Source organism: Diadema setosum, unplaced genomic scaffold, assembly GCF_964275005.1.
Source record: "Diadema setosum unplaced genomic scaffold, eeDiaSeto1 scaffold_24, whole genome shotgun sequence".
Taxonomy (NCBI): Eukaryota; Metazoa; Echinodermata; class Echinoidea; order Diadematoida; family Diadematidae; genus Diadema; species Diadema setosum.
In genome coordinates, this window is record NW_027307651.1 from 102,986 (window position 1) to 119,288 (window position 16,303).

At 37.1% G+C, this 16,303-nt stretch overlaps 1 long non-coding RNA gene across 1 annotated transcript; it reads right to left on the reverse strand.

Annotated features, from left to right (window-relative positions):
• Positions 1-1,878: 1,878 nt before the first annotated feature.
• LOC140245705 (uncharacterized) lies at positions 1,879-3,984 on the reverse strand. Its single transcript, XR_011902363.1, has 3 exons — positions 3,710-3,984; positions 2,570-2,741; positions 1,879-2,070 (listed from the first exon to the last, which is right to left on the reverse strand). It is a non-coding gene; the product is annotated as an uncharacterized lncRNA (long non-coding RNA).
• Positions 3,985-16,303: the final 12,319 nt, after the last annotated feature.

Sequence of the window (16,303 nt, forward strand, 5' to 3'; positions counted from 1 at the left end):
AGATTTAGAAACGGCAGTGGCAATGACAGGAATCTTCATGAAAGTAAAGCTCATGCTCATGTATTTTTTCAGATTACTGGGAAACACGTAAGATCCTATTGTACATAGAAGCTATGTTGAAGTTTGTGTTATGCTTTTGTGTGAGCTTGGAGATTTAACTTCAATATAAGTAAAGAGAGGGCAGGTATATGATTCAAAGTGACCAAATCCTCACCCTGTTACTCGTAATGTAAAAACTTCAAGAGTGATTTGGTTTTCCACTACCATCTGAACCTTTAGAAATTCTTGACTCTCCTTTGGCTGTAAAAATATACACTGCAGTCAACCTATATTTGTATGGTCAGCACTTGGGATTAGTATCATTTTGGTGAACTGCTTCAGTTGCCAATATTCCTGTATCAAGTTAGTAGGCTCCGCCTGCAAAGAATATGTACACTACAAACACATTTTATAACAGATTTTTCATTTGATACTGCATCTGGTGCATGTGTACATAGAGTACCTCAAACGGGGAAGGCAACCTTTACTATGATTTGCAATGAATTCAAGCAACATGAAAAGATTTCCTTGCTCATAACTATGATGGAAATCACACTTTAAACTCAGTGTTAAGAGGCCAGAGACATACAATCATTGTAAGCAGCAAAACAAGAATTGTATTTAAGGATATTCTTTTAAATTCAAGTTAACATACTTGAGACAATCACATTAAAGCTCCAAATGAGAATTTGTTGCTTAAATTCAGCGGAGGTAAAAGGTTTCTGTCCTATCAATGGGCCAGAAGAAGTAAAACCACCATGAATTTATTGGGATATAACGTTAATCTACTTTCCTATCTTAAAGAACGAAATGCTGGAAATATTCAAAGCAATTTCCAGAATCGACCTGAATCTACTGGGATATTTCAGTTGATCAATCTCTGTACCTGGAATGGTAATTACTTGTAATATATCCTAATCTTGTGAGACAGGGTTGGATGAAATATTGGTGCGCTCTTCGTGTTGGGATATTCCAGCCCAAATGTGCACTACACAGCCAAAGTTGAAGCAACCCCTGCAGAAATGTTGGTGCAGGTGCAGACGAGAGAACTGTTCCTTCCACCTCCATGAGAAGGCCATCTGGTGCAAAAGGAATCCCACATATTACTAATAGGGACTTTCTGATTGTGTGGACATGGCCATCTTTCTTGTACAAGAGTGGTTCCAGATTGCTAGTTCGTTTGTCACATCTGGGATGATATTGCCCATTTTGATTTCCAGTGCACGTCATTCACTACGTACTGCTACGACGTCATGGCTCCCTTCCCTCCAACAAGCTGGCGAGTGGTTGCACTAAGTGATGACATCACTCGTGTTCTGAATATAGGTGGCCATGAGATCCTTGGCAGACGTGTTTGCGATTCAGGCGTTGGGATGTACTGGAGAACATGGAGTATGCACAGTTCCTTAAAACGACGTCATTACTTCGACGTCGACATTCAGGAGGGGAAATCGAAAAGTCCCTATCGTTGGATGTGGTCCCGCAGGTTTCTGGACAAATAGTGAGGAATGAATTCACAACAAATTTGTTAATAACAACAAACAAACTTTTATTCACATTTTATTAACTGCAATCAAAAGTGCAACATTCAAAAACGTTAAATTATCAGGTAATTTCAAACCCTGGTTTACATTGAAAATGTTACATGTATTATCTATGCTCAAAGTAACCATCACCTTTTATATTATTTGAGGTTGATGTGAAAAAAGAAGAAGCAGCATAATTGCAAAACTTATCACATTTGCTTCAATAATAACTATCAACCCCTTTTTTTTTGGGGGGGGGGGGCAAATAGTTAACTTACAACTCTATAAACATTTACTTTCCACAAAACATTTGGAATGTACAAAGGCTCTTCTTATTTTGTGACAAAATATCCAATCAAATATGGACTCATTCCCTTTCAAATCATATTTCACTTTACACAAACCTGTGGTATTACAGCCAGGGTCTTCCAAGATGGGGGCCCTTTTGATGAGAGTCCTTGCAGCTTCAGAGTATTGTAAGGGTGAAGAGAACCCAAGTGTGAATCTATGGACAGAGAAAAAGAAAACAGGAAAAAAAGGGGACAGTTTACCTCATTTGAGATAAAGGAATTGGTCACTTTATCTGATTGATTATTCATAGGAATTACAATCATGTCATATACGTCCTACATATAATCTAATAGGAAAATCATAATTTACAATACTTGCAAAGTCATTCTTTCTGCAAAGGTATTATAAGAATTTATAGTAATTCACAGCCTATCATGGACCACACATACATGTATCTTGCCACTTGTTAACTGATGCTACATCCAGCAGTCATGGGGCCATCATGCCACTGCCACACAATCAGTAGTGCTGATAAGTATAGGCCCTACCCAAAAATGGACATGCATCTTCTGGTGTTACAAGTCACAATTTATCAAATGATAGTAAGACCCAGGGCTGAACTCATGTAACTACGTGTACATCATGTAGTATTGTGCTCTGCATGGTTCTTTCTCATTTTAACTACAGTACTTATGTGTCATTAAAAGACTTACCATTACCAAGTATGCTTGATAACGTCCTTGAAGAATTCTTGAATAATCTTTGCTCTCCACTGACTTCCAGATGGTTAGAACAGATGTATTCCTCACCTCTGTCACATCCATTCACATGTGACATGAAGTTATCCACAGCTTGGTAGTGGAACAGCTGCATTTAGCTGCTTGTCTAAATAACAACAACAACAACAAAAAGAAGTGTGTAACTGGTAGCGTTATAATGTGAGGTTTAGGTCTTACATCAGTTTCTTGTAAGTGTTTATTGCCTTGTAAATTCAGAAAGGGAAAATGTTCGGGTCACAACTGCTTCCAATAAGAATAAAAGTTTGCGAAGGTAGGAATGCACTGATGAATATTGCAAGTGACATCAACAATAGGTTCATACATTTTACTGGAACTACCCTGTCATGATCCTGAATGCCACAGTCCGCAGCCCCATTACGCTATGCGTATGGGGCTGCCGGTCGCAGTTAGCACAACCCTAACCCAACCAGACGCCAGGCAAGGCATGGCGTTGTGTAGACTACAGCGACAGGACTGTACTCTACCTTACCGATACATTTACTAGTATTATAACAGTCCAGCCAAGTCTAGCTGTGTGCAGCTGCTACATAGGATTAGACATGTTTCAAGAAAGATCAAGGATTGATGCTGTGAATTGAGATCAACATAATTAATACTATAGGTTAGTCATGTTTGTTAGTTGTCTTTGTTCTGACATCAGACTCTATACTAATCTAACAAAACAAAACAAAAAACTGTTAGATGTCAACTGGCATAATTTTCAAGCTGTGGTAGTGGTACCATTATCATAGTACCGGTAACTCACTAACCTAACTTAGTAACTGCTTTGTGGCATGCACAATTGTCTCGATAATGGTGTACTGTCACATAGACACGGACACTATAGTACAGTGCAGTGCACTCCCTCTGACATGACCTGTATAGTTTGGCTGTAGTAGTGTTATTGTTGGGACTTAGTATAAACAACATTTCGACAAACAGGCCTTAGAACTGTTAGTGGTCTGCACACTATATACTAAGAACATTCTAGCTAACAATGTTTCTAGATCCTCAGACAGACTCTAAGTCAGTTGTGATCCGTCAAGGCGTCATGATCATCATACACTCACTCACCGTGACATTACGAGAAGTGGTCAACACGTCTGGTCTAGTGCCGAAGTTGTGCATCAGTTAATGGCCTTCTGTCGACTGCGTGCTTGAATTGAAGATCCTTACAGTTGCACGTTTTTTTACCAGCTGAAGCGCGATAATAAATGTTTAATCTTGCTAGTCAGCTTGATACACTTGATGATCGACACATTTTGGATCAATACAAAAGTTGCTCGGTTACATTCGGTTACGTGTAAGCTGTATGCAGCGCGATCATCCTGCGTGAAAATCTACCGCTCGGCGACACGTACGTCGTCGCCGCTCCATACATTTGAATGAGTGGCCAATTTGGCTAGTTGTACAGATGAGGAAAAAAGAAGAATAACTAAAATAATCATACGTAAATTTTTAAGTGAATAAATCATTATAAATATTTTGTAAACATTTTTATTAATTTTTTATGTGATTTCGTCTATTAATTGGGTATATCATTCAGAAAATTACACTGGTGTTTGATAATCGCAGGAATTGATTTCTTTCTTTTCGCTTATTGGTCAACCAGTTTGGCGGTAGGTATTCTCGTTATCAGAACGTGAATTTAATAATCGTAAAGCCTCCGAAAAACAGTTCCAAGATTACAGGTGTATTGACACTTTGTCTTAAAACACGTACTTGCAAGTTTTATGTATACCAAGATATGTAAAATGTGTTCTTTGAAATAACCTTTGTATCCACTACCAAGTCTTCCAAGATGTAATGTAACATGTACATGCATAATTGGTCTTTGTTACAAGACTATTCAGGGTAACGACAAGTAGGAAGACCTACGCTCAAGGATGCCTACCCGTTCCCGCACCAACGAGTACTCCTAGACGAACTTACTTGCTCACAAGCCCGATACTGCCACACAGGCAGAAACGCCTACCCCAAATGTACCGCTAGTTTTTAGTGTGTACCGCTGAGTCGGAAGCAAGTGTCGAGCTCGAATCACTGAGCATTGACACACTGTTCACGTCTCATAGGTATGTAAACGTGTTCATTATAGCTAAACTCGGTCTTGCTATTCACTGCCAACATAGCACAGATGCTCTTTATCTTATCAAGTAAATTTACATCAAGATTAACTCCATTGTAACTATATTAATCATGCAGCGTCTTCCGACGTCTTGGCAAATCTTCATACATGTATGCATATCGCGTAACACAACCATTGCTGATTATCATGTATCTGCATTAAAGCATTTTTCAACATCAAAAACAACTTTACTTTTTTCATAAGTTTTTCATAGGTGTTAGAAAGAATTATGGGTTAAACATTATCATCTACATGAATTTCTTTTTGTAGGTAAAATGCATCACGATAATATTTCATATCCTCTTGATTTCGTCAGAATCTTCATTCCATAAAACGATAATGATTTCGGCATGCAGCGAGTGTACAGCATCGAAGTTTCATTTCTTGCTTGGATCAGTTTTTTTTTTTTTTTTTTTGGTGAGATTGCCCTCAACAGAGTAAAAAATAAAAATAAAACGAATTTGACTTCAAATAACGGAATACGTGGGAGTCGTAAAAATAGACCCGCAAGCATGTTAAATAAGGAATGACACAAAAATGCCAAAAAAAATCCTCTTCGAAAATAGTAGTAAACGTTTGCTGTGTCCTTTGATCCTTTTCGTTGCATTGTAGTCTCCAGACTGTCTGAAAATTAGAAAACAGGAAGTTGCAACAGCGTAGTAAAGATAGAATTAAAGATATATTGGTAAAGGAAAAGTAATGTATAACTATTATCACACAACTGTGATTATGTCAATATCATGTGGCAACAGAGCAAGCAAAAGTAATAAAAAAAAAAAACATGACGAAAGCTACTTCAAAGTGAACTTGTAAACCTGTAAAATTCAAAAATGAGAGAGAATGACCTAGCATGGAGAGTAAATGCATCATTCCGGGTAATACTGCGGTGTGGACAGGAAGAAAGGGGATATGTACCGAAAGGAGAAAACAAGAGATAAACTTTGCGAAACCCACAATGTAAAAAAAAAAAAAAAATGCATATTTCCAACATTTCAGGAACGAATTCAGGGAGTCTGTCCAATAAATGAAAAATTCCTGAAAGCTCTTTTTTTTCTTTTTTTTTTGCCAACGTTGGGGCAATATACATGTTAGTTGTTAGTCCGAGGACTTGTCAACTCGTGGCATCTCAACGAATAAAGATAATGCAGAATGCCTGGAGACTATTTCGTTGGCCTTGATGCTAGGTGGTGACCGTCTTGTCCCCACGGAGTCTCTGCGATATCTCCTGGAGACAAACAGGGCCTCCGAGGAGTAGAGGAAACACAGGTAAGACTTTTGACACACTCTTTCAAGTCTTCAACAAGTCTCGGAGACATCTCAGCTACGTCTCTCAAACCTGCTGGAACAAAGGGGATTTTGGCTACGTTGCGGCGACGTTGCAGCGACGATGCGGCAAGCCTTTTTGAATGTATATAAAGTTCATAATTTGGTAGATGTAAATGGTGAATTTAAGCTGAGAAGAGATAATGTGATGATCTGATTTGTTAATAATGAAGAAATGTTTGGTAAAATATATGAAATATTCTTAGCTTTGCCGTCATCGTGGAAGGGTACAGTAAAACGAGAATTGAATATGGAGGGTACGCAATCAAAAAAAAAAAAAAAAATTGACGATAAATTGCCAAATTATATTATTTAAAGGATGTCACATCAAAAAGTATCTATAAAGTATTGATGACGGAAGGATTAAACATCATCAGCATTTAGTACTCTAGTTGGTTTATGTAATATTTTTGGAAATAGATATTAGACTGACTTTCTGAGACCTCTTAAGTATACTCTTCATTGTAAGCTGCGTTAACCAATATAAAATGTCATAATGGTTTTATATCAAAGATAAATTATTTTCTTTTGGTTTTGCAGGAGATATAATCAACGTACGTTTTGTCATTCTGAGGTTGAGACTTATGAGCATTTGTTTTTTGATTGTGAAAAAGTTAATCAGATTTGGAAATTGTGAAGTCAAGTTTTTGTTTTACCCCAGATGCAAAATTTAGATTAGCAATCTGCTTATGTAAGTATTAAAAAGGAGGATATTGGAAAACGCAACTTTATAAACCATTTCATATTATTGGTAAAATGGAATGGTGTTTGTATTTTGAAGGAAAGGAACAGGCCTTCATCAATAAGGGAAATTAAACAAAATGTTGGAAAGTCGAGAAGAAAAAAAAAAGGAAATTAGCAATGAAGCAAGGCCTTACACAGCAGAACATTGAACCAATGTTTAATAGATAATAACACGGTGATCCTTACTCCACATCTAAAGCTACTTTTGCATGACTGCTGTGCAGTTGATTGTGTTTGGTGAACAGGCTCTGTGTTTGGTTTGTGTGTGTAAGTGTGTGTGTGTGTGTGTGTGTGTGTGTGTTATTTTTTTTTTCTTTATGCACTTGTATGTGCCCTTAAGTGAGGTATGCTTGGGGTGAGTCCAGGGTGGGCGGAAGTGTTGATGAGGTGACTGGTTAGCAGTGGGGGAGTAATGCTCTATCATAGGTATTGATTGATTATGTACATTTTGTGAAATTTTTGCTTCTGTGTACATATGTATTCTTTTTGTTTACTCTTTATCAATAACTGCTTAATGACTTTACTTCCGTGACGATTTTAAATGCAGTTAATTATATGATGTATAATCCCATATGTACCTATATAGATACTTATATTCTAATATTTAATAAATATTTGAATGCAGGTATTATGTTTTTATAATATATTGTACATGATATACTAGTAGGTTTTGGTGACTCATCGCCAATCGGTTGATACCATCATTTGATAATTAGTGCGAGGATGAATACATGAATACAATTAATTTTGTATTATATTTGTATTGTAAAATGATTACACATTTCGCACGACAAATTTTTAATTGTATTCAAGGATGGTTGATGGAGTCGAAGTAAAAATTGTTTGAAAAAAAATATTCACCTACGCGTATAATGAACGTTAGCCATTATAACTTGAATCGATTACACCATCAAATTTAAATTCAAATTCAAACCTGCATTGACGGAAGGCCCATAGTGTGAATCAACTTTTGACAGTTTTAAAATAAGTGATATTTCTGACACAATTTCCTTTCTCTTCTTTATTCCACAAAGAGAAAATTATGATCTTGAATTTCCAAAACGATTAATTTGATATATGATTTTGATGAATCTGTTTTTTGCGCTTAACTAGCCTCGTCGCTGTCCCTTTGTCGTTTTATGTCTGTTTATAATTTATGTTAGTGTTGTCATTATGTGTCTTTTCCTTTTTTGTCTGACTCTTTGTGGGCTTCCATTTCTTTACTATTTCTTTTTTTTGTCAATTCTTTTAAACAATGTTTTCTCTCCATTTTTTTCCTTTTTCTTGCTGTCATAATGATTTTCGCTGTTGTTGCTTCAAACCTTTTTGTTGCTGTTCTGATGCCGATTGTTACCAATATTTTCACTGATTCTCTCTTTCCCGAGGGACCAACATTCTACAAGCTTTGTCTTTTCAGTGAGTCCCTCCCTTTTTCGCCTTGTATACGTTGATATTTCACTTTATTTCATTTTACTTCAGGCATTGTGATGTATCTTTACTGTAAGTATACAAGTACTGTTTACTCTGCTAAATTCACATTGTTTTCTTGATACGCTTTTTATCACTGGAGAAAGTGTGATATATGTTTTGTTATTGTCATTGTCGAAAAACGGAATAAACTTGAATTTGAATTTGAATTTGAATCAACATAAATTTTGATACAAATTGTACTTATACACATCCTCAATTTCACATGCAAATGAACTTTTCAATTAAGCACTTTTTGCAACATAATCTCTATCTTCTCATACAGAATTTGATTTTAAATTACGTGTACAACTAAATTTTTCTCGGGGAGGGGGAGGGGTAAACTGATGTTCAACAACTTTGTCATGTCAAGTCACATTGTATACATATTGTTTGATTCATTAGAATGTAAAGCTTGTCTTTACAATATGTTCACATATTACATTCATCTCTATGACTACATGGAATGCCAGACAAACCCATGATTTTGACATATAGCATACTCACAAAATTGCAAAAAGGAAAGAAATTTATCCTGAATATCAACACATTCCAATCTTTGGAAGTTCGTACGAAATTCCAATTTACCGTTATTTTTGATACCTACAAATTATGTAACTTAATCCTATAATCGTACTATCTCATCTAAATTTTGTATTTACTAACGGAATGACCACATAGGAGTAGATTTCTTGGAATACAATGCATAACACGCACATGAAATGTCCTCTAATGAAGTACATACTTTGAAAATTGTTCCTGTTGCAAATTGTCTTTTGGTGGAAACTTTCCTTTAATTCTAGGCACAGCATGTGCTATCCGATTGTCCTTGCTTTTGATGTGAGCCAATTTCAGTCCGTATGGTTGGATGAATAATTATGCTCTACTGAACGAGTCTTTAGCTTGTCCCTGAAGAAGAACCAGAAGTTTATGGTTCGTAAACACAGTTATCGTAGTGCTGTACGGCCAACACAACGCTCACACACTGCTTTCTAACTGTTATAAAGTTCGTCTGATGGCGATTCAACTTTCAGAGAATGTACCTGACGAGCCTCACAAGACCAAGGTCATCGTCAATATTTTGGAGGAAAATAGCAGCAGCTCCAACTCCCACAACGCTAGCAGCAGCTTCAGCTCCCACTACACTTGCGTTGGTAGCAGGTTGGTAATCCTTCGGTCGGTGCTTCCATGACAGCTTTCGTCATCAGCACTGTAGTCAGCTTGTGGAACGCCTAGCACTCCTCTCAGGTTCCCGAACCGTCAAACTTCACCCCTTTCGTCGAAGATACCACTATGAAACACATACTGACGTTCTTTCTGCATCTGATGCTTAATATTCTTATCAGGATTCAAGTGATAGTGTTTTTGTTTGATAGGTGAGCTATCCCCTATACGTCTACATCATGTGCCCTTTCTGCAATGCATTCTAACTACTGATAAGTCCCGATATGTCGTCCTGTTGCTCCTGTTCAGACACATGACCCAACACCTCAGACGGATTGACTGTCACGTCACATCCGAAATCCACATCATGTGGAATTTCAATCCCATCAAGATTAACCTCTATTAACCTATATTAAATATATCATCTTTTTCCTATGAAACCAACTCCTTGACAAGGAATCACCCCCCATGACTTCATCATCAACCTCTTTCTCTCGACTCTCTTTCACTGCTTCAGGCCGTGTTTCAACAGAAGGGGGAAAAACTTTGGGATATCATTTTTCTGGATTTTCTGTCACTGTATCTACCACAGGATGTTCACGAACAACTGGCGATAGCACGACTTTGCCACCAGCAAATTCATTGCCTATCAACAACGAAGTTCCCTTCATTGGCAGACCTAAGCAGTGGCGTACCGGTCGCGTGCCCCCTTTAATTTTGTTCTTTTTTTAAACAAAAGAAATAAAAAAGGGGGTGCGTCCCTTTCAAAGAGATTTTTCTCCTCCTCAACTCCAGCTATGAGCCCTTTTGCTCCCCTTTAGTTTTGTTGCTTTTAAGCAATATAATACAAATAATATCAGCTTGCAACGTAATAACAGTAACATCATATAAACCGTTTTCTTTCTTTTTTTCGATAGACGTTGCTTTATTATAAGACTTTAAAAAATTCCTGTGTCTAGCCAGAAACGTTTGCTTTAAACAAAAACGCTAAACTATTATGGGTCTGACGTTTTATAGAGTGCCAATATTGTCGTTGATATCACTATTGTAATCATTTGAAATGACACCGCTTTAGTCATCAGGATGCATGATTTTTCGTGCACGAACATTGCATGCACACAAGCAACATACATTGTAGATAACACTCAAGAAATCACATACCGTTTGAACTTTGGCTGCGGAAGGAGCTAATAACACTTTATTGTGAAACAGAAATTGTGCAATGGTTCTCTTGAAAATATTATGCATTCGTCACTAACAAACTGCCAATAAAGCTTCCTACTCCCCCCCCCCCATACTCTTTTTTTTTTTTTTAACGAAGGAATTACACTCAGAATCGGGTGCAGTGCAAGAAGTGTGCTCGAAAACGCCCACTTTTCGAGAACTGTGATGACGGTGATCATAGCATGAGAGGCTTGTGCGGACATTACGATCGAAACGTAATTTATTCACTGTATTTTTTACAAATTTTCTCCGCTGATGTCTACCATGATGGATAAAAAAATCTGTCCTCTTTCTTCTATCAACACTGACTGCTTCTGTGTACTGTGACCCCACCGCAGAATGTATTGTGACTTTATTTTCTTGAATCTGTATTATGTGTATGTAATATACACAACATCGCTTTGGATGAACTAGAAGGGTGCTCGTCTCGAGACCGAACCCACGAGTCATACAGCCCGTGTCTTTATATTATGGTAGTATTCTCCTTTCGAGTGATCACGTCATAATCAGCATTACATGATTAATAATCATTTATACGAATAATTAACTGTCGGCAAGGGGAGGGAATCCTAACGAGCCGTGCTCTGTGCAATGAATGGGACCTGCCCCCCCCCCCCAAAAAAAAAAAGAAAAAAAAAACTGAGTGTGAAACTTCATTGCAACAACAATAACGGAATCATCAGATTAAGCTGATATTGATCATGCTCTATTAACACATTCTCTCCATGACTACTACATCACTTAAAGCAGTAGCATCATTCTGTCATAAGTTAAAAACGTTGAAAATGACGATTGTGTAAAGGGTTTCAGAAATGAAAAGGGCACTTTGAGATACACCTAATCACTCCATTCCACAAAAAAAGTGTTCTAAAAAATGCTACAATCAAAATTCCCATTTATTCAATGTTTCTAAACATTATAATAATGTAGAAGGCAAATTGTTCTTTTAGAAAATATGAAAAACTACTACTATAATGATAAGGTTGACCCAGTTCAAAATCAGTGCGTGCGACCTTTTGTTGGCATTGTCATGCACGGTCACATATATTCTGCTTTGTTGTGAATTGGTTGCAAATGAAGGGCGGACTGAGTGAGATTACTATAATCTATATGCATAAAGCCTGAGAATCTGGAATAAAACCAGGTAGCAGGACCTTTAAATGGTTAGTTGATACATCTCATCATCCTCAAGTAGCTCATCGAGAGATTGATTTTATTCCATGTGTGCGCATCACCAGTTTATTTTTGTCTATTAAATAAAAGTCTGGCGGACACCACAGTTTCAGATACGACTTGTGTGATTGCAGGTGTGCGATATTGCAGGTGCGCGTGTGTCCTGGTGAATGATGAGTGAAAGGTACGCCAACATCCATGAATGATGAAAACCTCGTTACAATCTGCCATCGAAACGTTTATTGTATATTAATAGGCAAACTACATATTAAAGACATGTGTGCTGATGTTTGCATTGTTCCACAAAATGTAGATCAGAGCCGGCTCAGCCGTACGTACATGCTTGATGGTTTAGAAAGATCATAATTGTATAACGTCATTGTTTCTTGCCTGACTTCAGTGAAATTTTGATTTGTTGATAATTAATCTTTTCCGAGGTTGTATTTCAATAGCAGTTGTCCAAACCTTCTGTATTTTACTATAGCATCAGTTTTATCCAAACTGTATTGTGTTCACTTTTTTTTTTCTCATCAAGCTTTTATGTGAAAATGGTGAAAATGCACATTTTAATTTCATTAATCTCATATTTAGGGAAAGGGCACAGCATGGTTCCTAATTTACTTCACGTACAACACCACACAAACTGAACACATACACATTTTTTAGGAATGCAGGTGTTGTAAATAGAGATTTAAACAAGTAAACAACACAATCAACAGGTAATTGCTTTAAGGTAAGCTCGTATGCAACCTGATGTATGTAATCTAAAGATGCACGGCGGTTAGTATCGACGTAACAATGCGGTGGAAAGAAAGAAAATAAAGCGTCTATGCAATCTGTGGAGTAAACTTTTTTTCCCTTTTTTTTTTAACAACGCAAATCTCCACCTTGCCGTGCTGCTGTCCTGCTCTTGCTAAAACATTACTAAACATGCAATGAAACACTTCATTAGATCTTAGCATAATTCATTTTCGTTTTTGTGCATATTCGATGTAACATACGTGTGCTTCATACAAGAGACAATTGTGGAGGCCAATGCATTGGCTAATACTCAAATTTCTTTCATTGTATTTTCAGTGGTAGATACTGCCTCCAGCGTTCAAGGATGGAAAGGGGAAGACATCCGACTGCCATGTCACTTCCAAGGGGAGCCTGCAGCTGTGGCCTGGGTCAAGGAGAGCATCTCACAGCAGCAGCTGACTAAGGCTAAATTTATTGATGAGAACTTTGAGATCTGGGAGAAAGGGTTCGACATAGACAAGGATTTTAGCCTCGTCATCACAAACTTGAAGGTGGCAGATGAGGGTCTTTACGTTTGTCGTGCAGTCCTGAAGAATATGGAAAATTTCAAAAATTCCGTCCTTTTGACAGTTAGCTGTAGGTGAACTTTTGCTACGTCATTATACTGAGGAGGTGATGATTTTTTTTTCTTCAATGCTTTACATTAACTTGTGAGAGAATTTGATGAAATCAAAGCAACGGTTCGGTAGAAGTGTGGCAACTGAAAGAATGAAGAATCAATAAGGCATGATGTCCGTTCGTACACAATGCGACGGCTACTTATTATAAGAATTAATTGTTCTTTCTCTGTTATGATATCTCTGTCGACCATTTTCTTAGTTATACTTTTTCTACATTTTTTTTTTCATGCTTTAGTGTTTTCATTTGTTGTGGACTTGCCCACGCTGAAGTTATAACGAGATTCTATATAATCATAAGAAAGGGGATGTCAATTTAATTTTATGTCTAATCATTATTTTATTCAGCCAATTTTTTTTTTTTTTTTTTTTTTTTTTTTTTTTTTTTTTGCTATTTGCCTAAGTGAAACGTTCCTTCCATGACACGGTTTGGTCAATTCCTCAAATTGGTCCTCTGGATAGGACCTTAACTTCTTAACCTATTTTTAGCCCATAATGAAAAAGGGAATGACACAGTTTATGATTTTAAATCAAGATGTCTTTTTTTCATGAGTGTAGATTAAGAATTTCCATCGTCTATCATTTTTCACTTTTCAGGAATATCTGTAAGATTGCAAACAATACCGTAAATTTGTAACTCTATTATCATAGAAAGAGATGATCGAAGTCAATGAACACTTGTTTAATTACTTGCTAAGCAAGAAAATTATTCTAAGTACAAAATGTGTGTCGTCTCGTGGCCTTCCTTTTCCCTAGCGATGGCCTTAAAACATGAAATCGAGGAATGCGTCGAAAAGAGCAAGTATGATCAAACCCGATGTACACAGCAAACTCCCTCCAACATTTCTTCCATTAGTCTTACATGTGTCGTGAGTGGGTTCAAGCCTGACGTGTCTATGATATGGACCGATGAGTCTGGAAAGAGAATAAAACCAGTGGCTTCGCGACAGGCAATACTAGCTGACGACACATACGAGAAGGTGGAGAAAATCTATGTTTCAGCTAACCATGGGGCAGAGCAAACATTCGCCTGCATAGCAACCGGTGACTCGGTGAATGGAACGTCTACCAAAGAAATCACTCTTCTGCTTATATCAGGTTTGTAAAAAGTTTTGAAGTTTTTGCTACTTAATTATAACGAGTCACATAGCTTCTGCTGTTGTATGTGTGTGTGTGCGTGTGACCCTTCAGCACAAAACCAACAAAAAAGTCGCCAGGCATGGATTTTTAGTTAAGAGCAGATTCTAAAGAACAGGCTCTCGGCTTTAAAATGATGTATAACTCAATTCATATGGAATCTCCTAACCTGTCTGAATATTGGAAAGAAAGCATACACTCTTGAAAGTGTGAACTGAGAAAACAGGCTCTCAAGTACAGGGTCTATTCAAGTGCTTAATCTTTACCAAGCCGTGCTAGCTGTGCGATGAATGGAACCAAAAAAAAAGAGGATTATAACCACCGGAGCAACAACAATGAAGGGATTATCAGATTGAGCTGAAACTAGGCTTGCTTTTTTATATCAACACATTCTGTAGACGATTAATACCAACTTTCAATGCAGTAACATCATTCTTTCCAAAGTTATCTGGAGTTGAAAGTGGAGAGTATGGGCAGGGTTTTTAAGAAATGAAAAGGGGGCTCTATGGAGAACACATAATCACAAAAAGTGTTCGAGAAAAACTGATGAAAACACAAGTTCCTGTTCGTTTTATAATCCCCAAATTTAGTATAATGTAGAAGAAGAATTTCTCTTTCAGGAAATATGAAAAAAATCAAGATTGACTGGGTTGAACCATGTCACTTTTAGTCCTGTGGGTGCGACTTTTTGTGGGTTTGTGATGCACGGTCTCATATATAAAACGAAATTGTTACTATAATCTGAACAAATGTTTTGATTCTGATTTGTCACGGGGATGTCTATTTTGAGTGGGAAGTTTTGAGTAATGTAATTGTTTTTTGTCTTTTATGTAATAATACAATTTTGTGTACAACTGTTGTACCCGTGTAGTCAGCTACGTCTTTGGCATTATACGCAAAATGCGTTGATGTTGTAAAATTGTGGGAATATCTATGTACGAAATCAATGACTTCTAAATCTAGTTATGAATAAATAAAGTGTTTTTACTGTATCTACATTAAATTTCAGGAAAACGTGATAACATCGGCCTAATCATCGGACTAGTCATTGGTATACCTGCTGCCGTATCTATTCTAGTTTTCCTTGTTCGAAAATTTCTTCAAAAACGTGATGTGCACTTCGTACACCAAAAAGGTGTCGTTTTTTTATGTTCCTGTATTCATTCATTCATTCATTCATTCATTCATTCATTCATTCATTCATGTATTCATTCTTTTGTTGATTGATTGTTTGTGTTCACAAAACAAGCAAAATGGAATGAACTAGGATGTCTGTAACATTGTCCACACTTCTAATAGTCGTGTCCGTTCGATCGAAATTGTGCAAATCAACTGCTTCTGCCATGGCTGCATGAGTTTCCTGACAAACTCAACAATTAGAATTAATCTAGAAATGTCATTATGTGGACTTGTATGCCTTCGCCATCTGGCATTATTCTTTCAATGGGTCTATAAAACATATTGACAATATCAAACGGCACACACATGATTGATAAAATTTTGGAAGACATGTTAGAAAGTTTGACGGAACAACCTCGAGTGTGACGAATGTGCAAACATTCCTTGAATCTGATTTCATTCAGATTGCAAGGTTGATTCCCTGAGCAATTGTTCTGACTTTGGAGCACTTTCTCTGAACCTTTGACCCCATGAAAAATAACTTTCATGAAATAATCACATCTTGTAATAACTAGCAGCTTAAGCCTGAAAATCATCCGGAGTTCTCCTTTAAGTTTAATACGCTACCCACAAAATCGATTACGGACATGTGACGGACGCACAGACAACCCAAAAACATTATTCCTCCGGCGATACTTCGTGGTGGGGCATAAAAACCAAACGAGCAACTCGCACTTTACAGGAATAAGATTTACAAACGTTGTTTCGTTTCAG